Source organism: Danio rerio, chromosome 20, assembly GCF_052040795.2.
Source record: "Danio rerio strain M-AB ecotype USA chromosome 20, GRCz13ab, whole genome shotgun sequence".
Lineage (NCBI taxonomy): Eukaryota > Metazoa > Chordata > Actinopteri > Cypriniformes > Danionidae > Danio > Danio rerio.
In genome coordinates, this window is record NC_141040.1 from 8,687,059 (window position 1) to 8,695,133 (window position 8,075).

Consider the following 8,075-nt stretch of genomic DNA (forward strand, 5'->3'; position numbering starts at 1 on the left):
TTTCTGTCTTTTTTTCCCCCAAAGCACTATGATGTGGTATGTCTGGTAGCAAATGGGAGTATACAAAGCTTATTAGACCTTGCCCTGAAAACTGTATTATAGGGGCATACCAGGTAGTAAGAATAACATGAAATTATCAGCCAATTTGATTAGATAATATAAACTGGTACCAAGAGTTTGGTATTTCTGCTGTTATTATATTAAATCAATAGTCAATTCAACAATATTTCAAGAGTTCACACTTAGATATGCTTAGCATTATAGCAGGTTTGGCATGCTGTCCCGGGAGAGAACCCTGAGCTCGGAGATATTTGAGCCCAGGGCTCCCGCCCGGTCAATAAGCATATCAGAGGATCCGAGATCAGGAAGGTCTCAATAGTTCCCCCTTTTAGAAGGGGGAGAGAAAGGAGGAGATGGGGTGGAAGGGGGGATTCTTCTGAAATGAAGATAGGGGAAAAAGTTAGGGAGTGATCCATTTAAAGTAGGCTAGGATCACTCGGATTGGATTATTACTGATTACAAATGAGTGGCCAGCTGTGCTCCATCATATCACGTGCTCCTCTCGTAATTAGTTTATGAAACTTCACTTAAATCGAATTACAAACTTTAGTCTCTGCATTTACCAAGTGGTTCTACTGTAACTGAAAATGCTACTCAAATTAACATTCTATTTCAAATAAAACTTCAATAATTAAATTTAAACGTTCCAACAGAATTGCAGAGTTGGCACAGTTGGTAGTGCTACTGCCTCACATCAAGAAGGTGTGAGGCGACAGCATATATATATATATATATATATATATATATATATATATATATATATATATATATATATATATATATATATATATATATATATCATTCATTCATTCATTTTCTTTTCGGCTTGGTCCCTTTATTATTAATCTGGGGTCGCCACAGTGGAATGATCCATCAACTTATGCAGCATATGTTTAACACAGCGGATGCCCTTCCATCTGCAACACATCTCTGGGAAACATCCATATACACTCATACACTACGGACAATTTAGTCTACCCAATTCACCTGTACTGCATGTCTTTGGACTGTAGGAGAAAACAGAGCACCCATAGGAAACCCACGCAGACACGGGGAGAACATGCAAACTCCACAGAGAAAAGCCAACTCACCTGTGAGGGTGTGTCGCCCACACGCACACGCACACACACACACACACGCACACGCACACACACACACACACACACACACACACACACACACACACACAAACATATACAAACATAAATCAAACAAACATTTTAAATTCAAGAAACTGTCCTATAAGTAAAATAAAACTACAAAATAGCTTTTTTAATGTGCTTTTTTACTTCGTCATATAAATTATGAGTAATTATTTATGTGATTGTTCATTCATTTATTAACTTGCCTTACATATGAACCATCTATTTCTATTGAATTTTCGAACAAAAAATAAACTACAGTTAAACAAGTTTAGAATTGTTTATTTATTTATTTATTTTTTATAAAAAAGGACAGAGAAGTCTGTTCCCCCCCCTCTCCTGTTAGAGACTTGGACCAGTGACATTCTTGCTGTGAGGCAACAGTGCTAACCACTGGGCCGCCGTGCGACTCTATCAAGGAAAGGAAAGGAGTAGAGGTGGAAGGGGGATTTCATCAACCCAAATATGACTGAGGTAAGGAACTCTGGTTATTTATAATGAGTTTGTAATCATCCGATTAGTGAATCATGCATTAGCTAATGTGGGACCAATCAAAGTGTTCAATCAAAAGCAAGTGATCCTCTGGAAATTAGTTTATAAATAAACTTCAATAAACAAACAGAAATGAACCTATAGATTTACAAAAAAGCATTTCTGTCATAATAAATTCATTTTCATCTTGTTCTACAAATAGTTTCAAAGACCTTCATTTATAGGATCCAATGTTTTTTTGTGTTTGTAAAGCATGGAGATGAAGAAATCTTCTCCCAAATGAGACGTTAATCAGAGGTCCTGACTCTCTGTGGTCATTAAAAATGCCATGGCACTTCTCGTAAATAGTAGGGGTTTAACCCCAGTGTCCTGGCCAAATACCCTTTCGGTCATTAATCATCTTGGCCTCCCAATCATCTTCATCCACTGAATTGGCTCCATCACTCCCAGATAGCAGGCAGTAATCGGCCCGAGCTCGGCTGCCCTCCGGCGCCTCCGGCTCCGACTCGGCATCGGCGAGTGTTATCCGGGCCGAGTGCGGCCCGCAGCTCGCTCGCGCACATGCGGTTGTGATGCGGCTGTAAAGCACTGGCCCGATTCCGGTCAACCATATGGCAACCGATTAAGGCTGATGGCAACCGATTAAGTCCTTTATTTATCTAGTAATCTGTTAGCTCCACGTTTAATGATAATTTGAGAAAATATTCATGGTACGAAAGCAAAAAAAAAAAAAAAAAGAATATTTAGTGTGGATGTTCGCAATGTTTAGACGCAAACAAAACAATATTATTTATAAATAGATTATACATGTCATCTAGAGAAAAACTATGTAAAATTCGCTTATTTTTGAGATAGCACGCTCCTGTGCTGACTGTTTTTGTTTTAAAGCAGAAGTTGGTTTCATAATAAACACATGCGTGACTAAACTCATGATCCACACTCCAATCCAGACGGTGGCGGTAATGCTCCAAAAAGCTGGTTGTCAACCACCATGGCACGAAGATCACAAAAAGAAAAAGGTTTTTTTTTAAAGACTTCACGTGAATTCCGGTCAGAAAGGTAAGCTTTTTACTGCTTGTATACTGTATAATTAGCGAATTTAGAGCTTAAAACATTTCCACGGTGTTTGGTTGTAACAGCGTTTAGTAATTTAAAACAGTTTGATACGAAATGTAACTTGCTTTAAGAAACACGACTGGAGCTAATGTATGCTAACGCTAACAGTTACAAACACGCCTGAAAGTTCATTTTCCTTTAACACAATGTTAGATTGTAACGTGTGTAGTAACTGAAAACTATTTTAATTATTTTAAAGAAACATGAAACGAATTTGTGTGTATGCTAACTTTGCGTTAAAGAAAGTTTCTGTAGACGAATCCATTAACTAACATGGCAACGTGTTTTTTTCCTGATTTAACATTATAAAGTACCGTGGATGTTGAAAAAATCATTGTACAGGCGTACAACTTATCCAACAGTATTAATTCTGTGATTGTGTAAATAAAAACTAATCGTTTTGGATTAATAAAATATTATTGTTTATCTTATTTATGCAGTTAGTCACGAAAAGTGATTGAAACTCGACTGTTTACTATTCTCTTTAAATTATCCAAGAGAAATATATTACTATGCACTTTAATTCATATGTGTTAGACTATGTGAATCAATTATATCTTTTGTTCAAGCTGTAATGGTCAGTTAATGTAAAACTGAACGTCTTAAAGCAGATTTTGATGTTTTTTTTGTTTGTTTTTTATGTTATTGACGGTGATAAATTCTGATTTAAATGAATGGGTAACAATATTTGTTGGTTAAGTCTCATTGTTCTTGTTTAACAAAGGTTAGTGAGATCATTTTGCAGTACATCACGACCAAAGAAGTCAATGGCACACTCTTTTGAACGTGAATAGGCATGCTATAGTTGTGTGCTAAAAGTCCATTATAAGCTGTAAACTGCTGATACATTTTCAACATAAATTGAGCTTTTCAGACATTACATTACTAATTGCTTCACAAACAGCTGAAATGGTTTATTGTTATTGGCTATCATCATCAAACATTTTTCACAATGGTAGGTTAATCTTCATGGTAACAGAATAATGCATGTGCTTGGCCATCTTACAAATCTATGTCTCAGATTCATAAGGCTGTCACTCTGCATGAATCTCCGAATAAATCTTGTGCAACCTTCTGTGTACTGATTATTTACACTATAGGTATTATATGCATTAATTAACTTTGATAGTATTTCAGGATTTGAACTTTTCTTTACGGGAGGTTAACAACAATGTGATGTTTTATTATAGATGCATATGAGGAAGCTCGACTAAAACATCCACATGCAACTGATTTCTGACTGGTAGACAGATGAGGATGATGATTGCCTGTCATACATCTAAAGACAGAACAGGTTTGTTTGCAATTATTTTAAACACATACTGTCAACATTATGTCATTGATCTATTACAACCTGTGAGTTTTGCCCTGGCACTATACTAAAGTGATGTTTTGTTCTGTAAATGTATCTGATCAAGTGACAGTATAGACGCATCTATACCATGATGAAGAAAAATTACTTGGAACAAAGAGGCTGGATAAAAGGCAGGTATGAAGATTTCAGAAATCAATGCAGCACCACAAGTACCATCACCATCAATGACTATGGCAGAAATCTTAAGACCACCATGAAGATGCACAGATACTGTACATTCCAGTACACCAGGCGTGTCCAAACTACGGCCCGCGGGCCATCTGCAGCCCGCGAGGCTTTTTATAAATATCAATAGAATCTGGCCCGCTATACAAAAATGAACGTAATTCAATAAATAACCACCGGGTGTCGCTATTACATGCATTCAATTAAGCAGCAGTTCTTGTTATGATCTATCTATCTATCTATCTATCTATCTATCTATCTATCTATCTATCTGTCTGTCTGTCTGTCTGTCTGTCTGTCTGTCTGTCTGTCTGTCTGTCTGTCTGTCTGTCTGTCTATCTATCTGTCTATCTGTCTGTCTATCTGTCTGTCTATCTGTCTGTCTGTCTACACACAGTTGAAGTCTGAATTATTAGCCCCTCATTGATTTATTTCTTCTTTTTTAAATATTTCCCAAATGATGTTGGAGAAAGACTTATGTTTTATTTCGGCTAGAATAAAAAGCGGTTTAAATTTTTTTATGAACCATTTTAAGGTCAAAATTATTAGCCCCTTAAGTCTTCAGAACAAACCATTGTTATAAAATAACTTGCCTAATTACCTTGACTAGTTAACTTGATTAACCTAGTTAAGCCTTTAAATGTCACTTTAAGCTGTATAGAAGTGTCTTAAAAATATCTAGTCAAATATTATTTACTGTCATCATGACAAAGATAAAATAAATCAGTTATTAGAAATGAGTTACTAAAACTAATATGTTTAGAAATGTGTGGAAAAAAAAATGTTTAACTCTCCGTTAAACAGAAATTGGGGAAAAAATAAACGGTGGCTAATAATTTAGGGGGGCTAACAATTCTGACTTCAACTGCATTTATATATATATATATATATATATATATATATATATATATATATATATATATATATATATATATATATATATATATGTGTGTGTGTGTGTCTGTGTGATGTATGTAAAATTTGGCCCGCGACAACGTTTGTTTTTTTGCATCTGGCCCTCGGCCCAAAAAGTTTGGAGTACACCTATGAACATTTACAGTCTTTGTTCTAGTGCAGTTTGAGATCAAGACAGAACTTATTGCATCTCGTGATGTCTTTGTAAGAATTGAAGACATCACTAAATTTGTTAAGGTTTAATGCAGCTAGAAAGTAAAGATCAACTAGAGAATGTCAGCAGTGTCTAACCCACTGTTGTATTTACAGAAGTTGTATGAGAATAAGCTACAGGTTGATTTATACTAATCTGTTATTTTTCTTTTTTAGCACGACTGACTGAAGTTTTAAAATCATGCAACGTCATAAAGCAGCAGCTGGGCCTGATTCTCACAAAACCAAAACAGACGTGATGAAATTCCAGATGTAAACACATTTGACCTTCCAATTTGATTTGGAAAAGCTTGAAAATCAACTAAAGGAGCAGCCTGAACAAATGAAGAAACTGGTAAGTTCAAGCTCTTGCTAATTTCAAAGTGATTTAAGTTTTTGTTTTTTTTATTGTTTTTTTTTTTTTGCTTCGTAGGTAGCCTACTTTTTTCCTACTTTTTTCTTTTTTTTTACATTAGTACTTGTTCACTACTAATTATCTGTTTATCTTTTAGTCACAGATGGAGTGAGGACAAATGTCCATACCACGCCACTGATAAAGAAGTGGAAAAATGCATTACAAGGTAGCTACAACTTGCCCCTGACAGGGATGGAGGAAGAAAGAAGAGAAAGCTAATGTGTCAAATGTCTACATCACTATTTTGTTTTATTTTTTAAACAACATTTTAAGTGTATTAGGATGTTCCCTGATACTTGAACAATTTGTTTCTTTCATTTGCATTTATATATATATATATATATATATATATATATATATATATATATATATATGTATATGTATATATATGTGTGTATGTGTGTGTGTGTGTATATATATGTATGGTATGTAGGTATGTATGTATGTGTGTGCGCCAAATTCTGAAGAAACATCTTGATACATTTTTAATAAACGTAATACAAATAAAATTATAAATATAAAATTGCACAAGACGTGTACATATATGAAATGTATAATCATCTCACTCATGTCTTGCTGTTTGTGCAATTGATTTTGTTCAAGTTTATTTAAAAATAAGTTTGACTTTATACTTCTGCAATTATTTTTATATATATATATATATATATATATATATATATATATATATATATATATATATATATATTTTGTTTGTTTGTTTGTTTATTATTATTTTAATGTTTTATTAAAAAATGTTTCAAGATGTTTCTTCAGAATTCTGCAGTACTTTTTACAAGTTTGACTTGGATATTTTACGGATTGTCATTGGTATTTTTAAGATGTTTCTTGCTATATCTTAAATTGGTTTCTATATTTAGGTTTATATAAAATTTAGCTGTTTGTACAAATTTTTAATTTAAGTCTATTGGGAAAACAGGGTTGTTTTAAAAACATCTGTGTTTGTGTGTAATTTTTAGATTTTTTGTTTAAATCTTTCTGTGTGTCTTTAATGTGTTGTTTTATTGTTGTTTTTATATTGATATTCTTGTGCACTACAAAATTATTTATAAAATTTTAGTACTATTTTTTTCTTGCAATTAATAAACGTTTAACATTTATTTATTTTGTCATTTGTCTGATTATTTTCATTACAGAATGTGTATGCAGTTTGCACTTTATTCAAAGGTTAAACACAGTGCTTACACTTTGTGTTTACATTATAGCCTGTGTTTGCTGTTATATAAATTCAAATGGTTGTAATACCATATATCAAGTACCAATGTAATACCAAAAGGTTTTATAAGGTGTATAAATACGGAGTCGCGCCAGCTCCGGGCCGCAGCGCACATTACCCTCGCGCCGATTTCGGCGCGGATGCGCAGCGTCGGCTCACTTACGGCCGCCGCATCTGGCCCGCTTGATTCGGGCCGGAATCGGGCAGTGAGTCCACAGGCATCCGGCCCGAGTCCGGCAGCCGGAGTTGGGCCGAGGGGTAAGTCTTCGGCAGGCGACAATCTAGCCGGAACTGGCCCGAGTGTATTTTGCTATCTGGGCTGTTTCTCAACTCCACTAATAACTGGTGTTTGGTGAGTACACTGGTGCCGCTGTCCTGTGGCTACCTTCACATCTAAGTGGATGCTGCACACTGGTTGTGGTGTGAAGAGAGCCCTTTCATGATTGTAAAGCATTTTGTGTGTATGGCCATACACAATGAATACGTAAAAATACACATTACATTACAAATGACAAGGGAATTTTCATATATAGGCCCGTGCAAACTGAGACATTTTTTGTAACTAAGTAAAGGGCATGAATGTGATTGTGCACACCAACGCACAAAACGGCAGTTGCAAAAGCGACATTTAAAAAAAAAACGCCTCATGCTCGTTTTTTTTTTTTTTATTGACGCGCAGCATCAAAACCTTCTCTACCAATCAGATCTGCACCTTTGTTCACGTGCTCGGAGCTGCTGAAGTTACCGTAAACAGCATTTGGAGGCGCTCGGGTGCAAAACTGTCATTGCGAGCGCACATTGAAGAAGTTGCCCAGAGGCGATATGAACGTGCAGCTGCTTATTGCACTGGTAAACAATAATCATTTCTTCATCGCTAGAGCTGGAGCTGCTGCTTGAACCATCCATGCTTGTTCGAGTCACCAGTAAGTTTAACAACACGCATGTGACTGTGAACTTCCGCTCCTCCAC

The 8,075-nt window shown here is 35.4% G+C and overlaps 1 long non-coding RNA gene across 1 annotated transcript; it reads left to right on the forward strand.

The window, feature by feature from the left end:
* The first annotated feature begins 2,723 nt into the window (after positions 1-2,723).
* Positions 2,724-6,990, forward strand: LOC147839029 (uncharacterized). The gene is made up of 6 exons (XR_015518163.2): positions 2,724-2,753; positions 4,001-4,104; positions 4,229-4,299; positions 5,635-5,812; positions 5,976-6,179; positions 6,635-6,990. It is a non-coding gene; the product is annotated as an uncharacterized LOC147839029 (long non-coding RNA).
* Positions 6,991-8,075: the final 1,085 nt, after the last annotated feature.